This window comes from Dermacentor silvarum, chromosome 2, assembly GCF_013339745.2.
Source record: "Dermacentor silvarum isolate Dsil-2018 chromosome 2, BIME_Dsil_1.4, whole genome shotgun sequence".
Classification (NCBI taxonomy): Eukaryota; Metazoa; Arthropoda; class Arachnida; order Ixodida; family Ixodidae; genus Dermacentor; species Dermacentor silvarum.
This window is the reverse complement of record NC_051155.1, coordinates 51035692-51046744: the sequence shown is the minus strand read 5'-3', so window position 1 is coordinate 51046744 and position 11053 is coordinate 51035692.

Here is an 11053-nt window from a genome sequence, read left to right as displayed (position 1 = left end):
ACGGCCTGGACGTGGAGGGCAACGGACGAATTCCCAGCTCCGAGATGTGGTGGCCCAGAAACTCGAGCTCGGAAGATCCAAATACGCATTTCTGGGGGTTGACAACCAGGCCAAATTGTTGAAGGCGTTGAAAGAGTTCCCGGAGGTGACGCTCATGATCTTGTGGATTGGGACTCGCGACGAGGATGTCGTCGATGTAGGCAAATACAGCCGGGAGGCCGCGCGTTACTTCGGCAATGAATCGTTGGAACGTTTGAGCTGCGTTGCGTAACCCAAAGGGCATGCGCACATACTCAAACAGGCCGAAGGGTGTAGTAATGGCTGTCTTCGGTATATCGGCCGGCTCAACGGGGATTTGGTGATAGGCCTTGACAAGGTCCACCTTACTAAAGATTTTGCATCCCTCCAAATGGCCTGTAAAATCTTGGATGTGTGGAAGGGGGTAGCTATCGTGGACCGTGTGAGCGTTGAGCGCCCGGTAGTCACCGCACGGACGCCAGTCACCCGGTTCTTTCTTGGGCACCAGATGAAGCGGGGAGGCCCAACTGCTGGACGACGGGCGAATAATACCTAGCTGGAGCATGTGCTCGAATTCCCGTTTAGCAATGTCCAGACGCTCACCGAAGAGGCGGCGCGGACGGGCTGCGACAGGTGGACCACGTGTGACAATGTGGTGGGTGACGCTGTGCTTGGGAGGCTGATTTAAATTGCAGGGCCTTGTCATCTCTGGGAAGTCTTCGAGGATATGAGCATACGGGCATGTTGGGATCAGCGTGCGGATGCCGGTGGGAGCGACAGCCGACAGAACGCCAGGGATCGAGAGGCGCGTCTTGCTGTCAATCAGGCGATGGCGGCGCATGCTGACGTCAAGGTCGAAATGAGTCAGGAAGTCGGAACCGAGGATAGGCTGATGGACGTCGGCTACGATGAAGACCCACCGGAATGTGCGCCGCAGGCCTAGGTCGAGAGTGAGGGACCGCAGACCATACGTGGCGATGGAAGTAGAGTTGGCCGCGCGGAGTGTAGGTCCAGGTGACTTATGAGCGCGGTCACGCTTGGAGGACGGCAGTACACTGACCTCGGCACCCGTGTCTACAAGGAACCGCAAGCCGGAGATGCGATCCATGACTATGAAAAGGCGGCCGGGTTGTAAGGCGAGGTCACATGCCGCCGTCAGTGATCTCGCGGTGCGTTTCCCGACCATTCGCATGGGGTCTTGCACCGACGGGCGCGGTGCTGGAACGTGCGATGGTACCAGCAGATAGGCGAGCGTCTAGGACTGCGCGAGCGGCGACTGGTCGGGGAAGAGGGACGGCGGCTGGGACATGAGGTAGAGCCGCGCTGGTCATGGGAGGACGTCCGAAGGGCGTCGATGGAAACGGCGAGCTGGTCGATCCGAGACTCTAAGCGGGCTATGAGTGAGGACTGTGGCGTTGAAGAGAGGGCGGCGACTGAAGGAGAAGTCGCGTCGTGGACTCGATCAGCGAGCTGGGCGAGGCGGTCGAGGGTCAAGTCCTCTGTAGCAGCCAAGACAAGGCGGGTGGGCTGTGGTAAGCGCTGCAAGAAGAGCTCCCTCAACAGCGCACCGTTCGGGTCGACCTTGCTTGTGCCCAGGAGCTGTCGCATGCTGTTGAGCAGCTGGGAAGGGCGGCGATCTCCAAGGTCCTCGGATGTGAGCAGGTGCTGGAGGCGCGCGCTCTCGGACGCCGTGGTGCGTTCTAAAATACTCTGCTTCAGTTGCTGGTACGGGGCATCACTCAAAGGTGCAGCGATAACGTCTGCCACTTCTTGAGCTACCTCAGGAGACAGGTTGCAAAGTAAGTGGCGAAACCGCAAAATCTCCGAGGTGATGTGTTGCAGATCGAAAATGGCTTCGACCTGGGCGAACCAAACCTGCGGGTTCTTGCGGCAGAACGTGGGCAGGTGGAGCTGTAGAGCTGCGACGTCCCGTGGGCGCGAGGTAGCGTCAGGCGGGAGGTTGCCTGAGGGCGGGAGGTTGCTGGGGTCGGTCATCTCTTAGGCCGGAGTCACCACTGTCGAGAACCGAGGGGTCGCAGCGGAGCGCCAGAACAAGAGGACCAGCTCAGCAGGCTTTCAGAACGGACTAGCGCGTGCCGTGCTTGCGCCGCTGGCACGCGCCGCCCAACTTTATTTTTCTCGTCAGTCGCAGCCGGTCCCAAGGCGCCGGCCGCGAACGCTGACCTTAGCGTTCGCGCTTAGCAGCGTCGGTGGGCGCTACAACCTATCCAACCTTGGGTCTGTTATATTAGGTTATAGTGGCTATGTACAGCTGGCGTTTGCGTCTCCTTCGGGTCTCATAGCATCCCCTTGTTGGGCTCGGTGGTGGGTGGCTGGCATAGCTGCCGAAGTCATCGTTACCTTTATGGCTTTTTCATCAATCCCCCGACTCCCTGATCGCCCTCATAAACGAGGGCGCACCGAACAAGTTTTCAAGTTTTTTGGCCGCCAAGTTGATAATTTCCCAAGATTTCATGTTATACGTTCTGAGAAAGCAGAAAAGTCAGCAAGAATCGTCTCACCTTTTCTGGTTGCGAAATCACTGATGGAGGCTTTTGGCCCAGTCTACAAAGTTTCCAAGCTGGCAAGCGGTGATCTACTTCTTGAACTCCGTGATAAATTTCAATACGAAAAGCTACCCAATCTTGTTTCTTTCGGGGCCATTCTAGTGAGTGTCACCCCACACCGTTCTATGAACACCATTCGTGGTGTCATGTCCGATGATGATCTAATGAAGCTAACTGAGACTGAACTTTTGGAGGGATGGAGTGACCCGAATGTCATCAATGTGAAAAGAATTAAGATGAGGCGTGATGGTAAAGAGATTCAAACCAAGCATCTAATCCTAACATTCGGCTCAAGTGTACTTCCCGAGATTATCGAGACAGGCTATGTAAAGATCCGAGTCAGGCCCTATATCCCGAATACCCTCCGCTGCTTCAAATGCCAGAGGTATGGCCACAGTTCTCAGAACTGCCGAGGCCGAATAACCTGTGCCAAATGTGCCGATGAACCTCCATCTGAATCTTGTGAGAACGCGCCACACTGTGTGAATTATGATGGGGAGCACGCCGCGTATTCGCGTTCCTGTCCATCTTGGAAGAAGGAGAAAGAAATATTAACGATCAAAGTCAAAGAGAACATATCATTCAGAGAAGCGCGAAGGCGGGTGTCCTACCTGCCGAAGAATAGCTTTGCCCAAGTGGGGCGTCAGGGGGCAGCGCCACAACGGCCTTCGGCGGCTGTCAGGCCCACACACAGTGAGCCGGCGGTGACGCCATCCGCCCCCTCGGCGGCTGCAGCTAGTGCTGCTCCGCCATCTCAGAACAAGGGGCCATCGACCTCCGGGCTGGTGGCCTCAAGGGTCTCGTCCCACGAGACGAGGCCGTCACGACACACCAACCGCTCGCAAGAGCGCGTGTCCATCGCCTCTTGCGAGGCGCTGGACACAACAACCGGCCAGACGGCGCCGCCAGCGCCTAAGGAGCGGCGGGAATCTCTCGACCACTCCAGAAAAGAGAAACCTCGCGTCACGGCGCCTGGAAAGGGCACCGTGAGCTAGTCTTCATCTTCTTAACACACAGCACAAACGCCTTTTCAATATGAACACGCAAATATTACTATGGAACGTTAGGGGTCTCCTTCATAACCTTGATGATGTCAAAGAGGTCCTTCTTAAATATAGTCCGAGGGTGCTGTGTGTCCAGGAGACGCATCTCAAAGCAGAGAACACAAACTTTTTAAGGCAATATGCCATTTTTCGCAAGGACCGCGACGACGCTACCGCCTCGTCGGGCTGTGTCGCTATAATAGTAGATAAAGGTGTTGCCTGTCGGCAATTAAACCTCCGAACTTCCCTTGAGGCAGTTGCTGTCCGAGCAATACTGTTCGGTAAGCTAGTCACAATTAGTTCGATTTACGTCCCTCCTTGTTATCAACTTTCCAAGACACAGTTTCAAAGCTTCATTGATGAACTTCCTCCGCCATACATAGTTGTTGGTGATGATAGCCCCTTATGGGGCGACTCTCGTTTAGATGCGCGAGGACGCCTTATAGAAAATTTTCTGTTTTCTTCAGGTGCATCTATACTCAACAAGAAAGATCCAACTTATTACAGCGTTACACGTAACACATACTCAGCCATTGATTTAAGTATAGTATCGAGTACTCTAATTCCGTATCTGGAGTGGTTTGTTCTCAGGAAGCCCTTTGGGAGCGGCCATTTCCCAGTTATGCTAAACTTAACAAAACAAGATACATGCTTGCCACATTTTGCTCGATGGAACATGGACTCGGCCAACTGGGAAATGTTCCGAGTGCTTTCGTATTTAGGTGGAGATGAACTTGCTGTTTTTGATGTAGAGGACGCTGTTGCATACCTAACAGGTTTCATTATTAGCGCTGCAGCTAAATGTATTAGGCAAACTAGCGGATTAGCTAATAAGCGTCGCATCCCATGGTGGAACGACGAATGTCGGAAAGCGCGCAAAAATCAAAACAAAGCTTGGAGATTGCTTCGCAGTTCTCCAACCGCTGAAAACCTCATTAATTTCAAACAGATCAAGTCACAAGGCAGGAGAACACGTCGACGTGCAAAGAGGGAAAGTACGGATAGGTACATCACCAGTATAAATTCGTACACCGATGAAAGAAAAGTCTGGAATCGGGTAAATAAACTAACAGGTCGGGAGTCGCATCCCCTACCCTTAGTAAGTACACAAGGTGATAGCCTGGAGGATCAGGCGGATTGTCTAGGCGAACATTTTGAATATGTGTCAAGTGCATCGCACTATACCGAAACATTCCTGAGAATCAAAGAACGCGAAGAACGGCGACCCCTAAATCGCAAAGGTTCATCGAGTGAGGCCTACAATTCCCCATTTACTTTAGCTGAGCTTAAAGCATCTCTCGCTTGTTGCAACAACTCAGCGCCAGGTGGGGATCGTATCATGTACGAAATGATTAGGTACTTACACCCCGAAACACTGAAAAGACTCTTGTCTCTTTTTAATGCCATGTGGGCGGCTGGCTGTATTCCGTCTTCATGGAAAGAAGCCATAGTCATCCCCATACTTAAACAAGGCAAAGACCCGTCCTTGGCCAGCAGCTACAGGCCAATAGCTCTAACAAGCTGCCTGTGCAAGCTGTATGAAAAAATGAGAAACCGGCGCCTAATATGCTTCCTAGAATATAACAAAATTCTGGACACCTTCCAGTGTGGTTTTCGAGAAGGTATGTCTACAACAGACCACCTTGTCCGCATTGAGGCATATATTAGAGATGCTTTCATACATAAGCAGTTCTGTCTGTCTGTATTTCTAGACCTAGAGAAAGCTTACGACACCACATGGCGCTTCGGAATTCTCCGAGATCTTTCGGCGATGGGTGTTCGTGGCAATATGCTTAACACAATCGAAAGTTACCTCACTAATCGCACATTTCGCGTAAGGGTGAGCAGAGCATTGTCTAGGTCATTCACACAAGAAACTGGTGTGCCGCAGGGTGGTGTGCTTAGCTGCACACTATTTATTGTAAAAATGAATTCCCTGCGTACAGTCATCCCACGCACAATGTTTTATTCGGTTTATGTCGACTATGTGCAGATAGCCTTTAAGTCATGTAATATTGCCATCTGCGAAAAACAGGTACAGCTGGGAATGAACAGATTGTCCAAATGGGCGGAGGAGAATGGTTTTAAAGTTAACGCTCAGACGAGCACTTGCATGCTCTTTACAAACAAGAAAGGCGTAACGCCTGTCCCAAGTATACAAATCAAAGAGGATGCGCTCTCTGCGAGCAGCGAGCATACGTTTCTAGGAATCATTTTAGATTCCAAGCTTACACTTATTCCTCATATTAAGTATCTGAGGGCGAAATGCCTGAAGACAATGAACGTTCTAAAACTTCTGTCGCGCACAACATGGGGCAGTGATCGAAAGTGTTTGCTTAACTTGTATAACAGTCTTGTCCTCTCACGGCTTGATTACGGGTCTATAATTTATAATTCTGCAACGCCAAGTGCATTAAAAATACTAGACCCCGTTCACCATCTGGGTATCCGCCTCGCGACTGGTGCTTTCCGAACAAGTCCGATCCAAAGCCTCTATGTAGAGTCTAACCAGTGGTCACTCCATCTGCAGCGTTCATATATCAGTTTCACACATTTTCTGAAAGTACAAGCAAACAATGAACATCCTTCTTATTCAACCATAAATGAAGTTACCGCTGCCACACTCTTCCATAATCGACCTGCAGCGAGAAAGCCATTCTCCTTGCGTGTGAGGAACCTCAGTGAGGAAATGGGTGTTCCGCTGCTTGATCATCGTCCTATGGCTCCAGTGAAACTGTTACCGCCGTGGCAGTGGCAACTCATAGATTGAGATACATCGTTTGTAGAGGTCACTAAACACGCGCCAGAGGCACACATTAAAATGCATTTCTTAGAGCTTCAATACAAGTACTCGTGTACAGAGCTTTACACTGACGCTTCCAAGTCACATGCCGGGGTGTCTTATGCAGCGGTTGGCCCATCCTTCTCGGAATCCGGTGTATTCCACCCGGAAACGAGTATTTTTACGGCTGAGGCCCATGCACTGTTGTCGGCTGTGAAGCATATAAGGAAATCAAAACTTCAAAAGGCAATTATATTTACGGACTCCCTAAGCGTCGTAAAAGCATTGATGTCACTCGGTAAACACAAAACTCCTGTACTTACTGAGCTCTATTCCGTTCACTGTCAAGCGTATGTATGTAACCAGCATGTCATTATATGCTTGGTGCCTGGCCATAGAGGCATTGAGGGTAATGTGCTAGCTGACCGAATGGCTACTTCAATAACATCGCACGCTATTAACCCTACAGCTGCTGTCCCTGTAACAGATCTGAAACCTTTCTTGCGAAAGAAACTGCGAAGCCACTGGCAACGCTTGTGGGATGCTGAAACAAGTAATAAGCTTCACTTAATTAAACCACAGTTAGGTTTCTGGCCCCCCGTAACGAAAACACGGCGAACTGACGTCCTATTCAGTCGGCTGAGAATAGGACACACGTACGGAACCCACAGTTTTTTGTTGACAGGTGATGAACCACCAACCTGTGGTAGATGTGGTGAGAGGCTGACCGTCCTCCATGTCCTCCTGGAGTGTCGGGAAGCCGAAGTAGAGAGAAGGAAACATTTCGCTGTAGCATACCACTATCATATCCCTCTTCATTCTATGATATTTATTGGTGAAAAAACGCTGTTTAACACCAAAGCAGTGCTCGGTTTCTTGAACGAAGTGGTCCTGCATGTTATAAGCCCAACAAATTCGTAACGCATCCTCTCTCCAGAGGATGCCGCTGTGATAGTTTTGTATAAGCACATGCCTCCAGTCCCTTGTGTTTCAAGGGCTCTGTTTAGGCAGTAGTGTTTTTTGACAATTTTTATATCTGACATATCTTGTATATCATATCATTGTTTAGCAATGCATCTTTTACCTTCATAGTACACGTCACTAGTCATTGCCATTATCTTATTCCATGTAGATTTTACGCACTTTACAGCGATTATTTTAGGCCCCTTTACAGCCACGTCACATCTACTTCTCTCAATTCATCACTTCACTGCGAACTAATACTGTCATGGCGCTCTTTGGCCATACCTGGCCCTTGCGCCACTAAACTCCAACAATCATCATGCTACGGCAGCCTCACCGACTTTGCCGATTTCGCCGGACGTGTGCACGACATTACGGATGATGAGGCATACCAATGCGCGCCCCCATACGCCACGGCTTAGGGATCGACAGAATCGCATGGAAGTATACAATGACGCGGAATTCTCGTGGCGGTACCGCTTTTCCAAGCAAGCGGTGCTACAACTGTTGAAATGCTGCCACTGGCCCCAAAAAATGTGGTTGATCCCTTTTATATAGGAATCGGTATAGAACACGAAAGTGAAACGTGTCTTCACAGAAGTAGTGTAATGTTTATTGCACATTGATATATAATGTCTATTGGTGTTTTGTGGCTAAAGCGCCCTTAGGCGTTGATGCACCCACGCTGACGCCTGGTGGCACGTCTCCTCCATCACGACTACCAACGTCGATGACCATGAGCAACCGTCGTGCATATGGAAGCTGCACTACGCTGCACACGCTAGCACAACGCGAAAGACGAAGCACGTAACTGACACACTAATACAACGCGCAAGACAAAGCACGTAACTGAATCGTCACCGAGTCAAATCAGCGCGTACAGCGCGTCGTAATTGCAGCCTCCGCGATCAACTTCAGAAACATTTTCAGAGCTAATTGCGGAGGCCACGCTCCGCTGTGCTGAGTACGATGAACGCCACCTAGGTGGCGTTGGTAGTGCTTCTTGATGCCAGCGTCCCTTCGAATGCTGGCATCGAGGCGTCGTAGTGCTGAGACCACCGAAGCGTTCACTGTCGGTGCGCGTTAGTGTCATAATGCAGTACTTCTCTTTTCTGCTCTTAGGCGGCGGCACCGCTGCGAGCAAGAGCGCGGGTACACGGAGGAGTGTTAGATATATAAGGCGCGTCTGTGTAGCTCTCTGCAAATGCGTTTGTGGCGCAATGGGTTAAACGCTCGGCGATCTATCGTCGCGGACCGAGAGGTCGTGGGTTCGATTTCCAAATTTTCCATGTTTGTGGAACTTTTTCTTCTGGTTTCTTTCTTTGTATTATGTTCTATGACGTATTTCCGTGACGGAAATACGTCAGTGAAGTCTTGGTGGACCCCGGCATAAAACACTTTCGTGTTAAAAACAACGAGCGCGGTCACCCTGTGCCACCGCTGCTGCAGCTTCTGAACGCGCTGCGATTCTTCGGCGCCGGAACCTTTCAGATTGTCACCAGGGACCTCGTTGAAGAATGAATTAATTATTTATTCATTCATTAATAATTCGTCTTAGCGCTCGTTGGCAACATCTGGCCCTTGCGGCAAAAAACCACATTAATAAATCCATCAATGTTTATTTAATTGCATTAATTTATTTACGCCTGAAACGCGCTCCAGGGGCGTGGCGCGTTCTTCTTCGGAAAACGTTGTTTTTTTTTCCATCGTCACGGCCGTGGGGGAGGGGGAGGGAAGGGAGGCGACGTTTAGCTGCGGCACCAAGTGCCTATTTATATCAGAGGCTCCAGCAACAGTCACCAACGCCGCACGCATTTTGAGCTAACGCGGGCAAAACGCCGATGGCGTCGACAACAGTTCTGCGTGTTGTTGCTACCAAAGCCGCTCACCTTACTTCGTATGACTTTGCTGTGTTGCTATCGCATTCATTGCTTCGCCCTTAGGGCGAAACTGTGACATTTTTTTTTCATCGTCCGCACGGGTTGAAAACACACAATACAAACACTCTCTATACGCACAAACACCACACGTTTTCAGACAAAAAAAAAGTTGTTGCAGTTTCACCTGAAAGGCGAAGCATCAATTGCGATAGCAAATTTGTAGAGATCTACACGGAGCAATGATAGCTTTATCAGCTGTATAAACTTGGACATGCAGCAGCACCGGCAACACGCAGAACTGTTGTCGACGCCGTCGGCGTTTTGCCCGCGTTCGAAAAAAAGTCGGGACGGCGACACCAACTACAGTGCATTTTTACAACCTCCTTGGCGAGAACCCATGTGAAACTATGGCCAGACGAGTTTGAGTAAAGCGCTAAACCCAAATAGTTCTTTGCATTTTAATCAGAAGAATGCGCGTGCAAGCACTGCAACATTTATATTCGCAGTAATCTGCTGCAATTTTCTTTTACGATGGAACCAATCATACACGTAAATTATTTACGCACACTCGGCACCAGATGAAATACTTTACCCGAACAGTGTTACTTTCGAAAGTGGTACTTAAGTGTCGTTTTTGAAGTGCTCTCCTAAAGCTTTCCTAAGCCTTGTACTTTTCACGCACTTATTGACGCCCTACTTAAGTTCCGTTTGTGAATACTGCCTTAAAGACTTATATAAGAGGGCGAATCAGAAAAACCTGCCCACTATTTTTTATTATCCAAAATAAGGTACGTACAAGTAATTACAAATATATGTACCATTCTACGTACCTTACACTATTTTTCCACATGGTCCCTACACTGGTTCCGACAATTGTGCCATCGCAGCACTAAATTTGAGATGCCCCTGTGGTAGAATTTGTCCAGCTGGCCGTGGAACCACCGTCGCACTGCTGTCTTGGCTTCATCGTTACACGTGATTCTCTGTCCGGCCAAGAACTTCACCAACGGACCAAAGACGTGGAAATCACACAGGCTGCATTTCCCTGTGGATTTTGATGGGCGTTTGTCCCTTGCTTCACAGAAAAGGAATCGCACTTCGTTTCTCGTACGCCGTGGACGTGTAAAGTACAACCGCCACCTTCAAAAACTGACAGCAGCGCCGTGCCGCGGAACTATCGGCAGATAAGGTCGGGTCGGTCCAAGAAAGGTCCGCCGCGGGGAATGGATATGTTGACTGCGAATTTATAGCCGTAGTTTGGCTTAAAAATTGGGGCGAATACACTATTATTCGCCCTAGTATAAAAGCTGACAAGCTGGACCGGCAGATCATATTTTCGATGATCGCCCGCTTTGCTCACTGCTATGGTTGCGACTGAGTGTTACTTATTTTGCTGGGCACAAGTTCGCCCAATAAAGAGTTAAATTTGTAGCTCCTAATTTTGATTCTGCATAATTCTTGACTGTCACTACAACGTAACAATATTCACAAGCTTTACGATAATTTTGCACTGCTCTAAGCTAACAAAACAATCATCAGGCTATAGGTGCGCGAGACACAGCGAATGTAATTGAAAATATGTTTGGTACTGATCTGCAAGCATAAGCATATAATGATATTGCTTGTATGGCGTGGGACACATAGATAAGTTCCTCAGAAACAATTTCAAACGAGGAATGTGCAGTGAGAATTAGTGTGTGACCGAGGAATTTCTACATTACCACAAGGAAACAGACGTCGACTTTATTGTTACATTTCATGGGCATCGCAAGAATGGCGCTCGAATGCTTGTCCCAATAA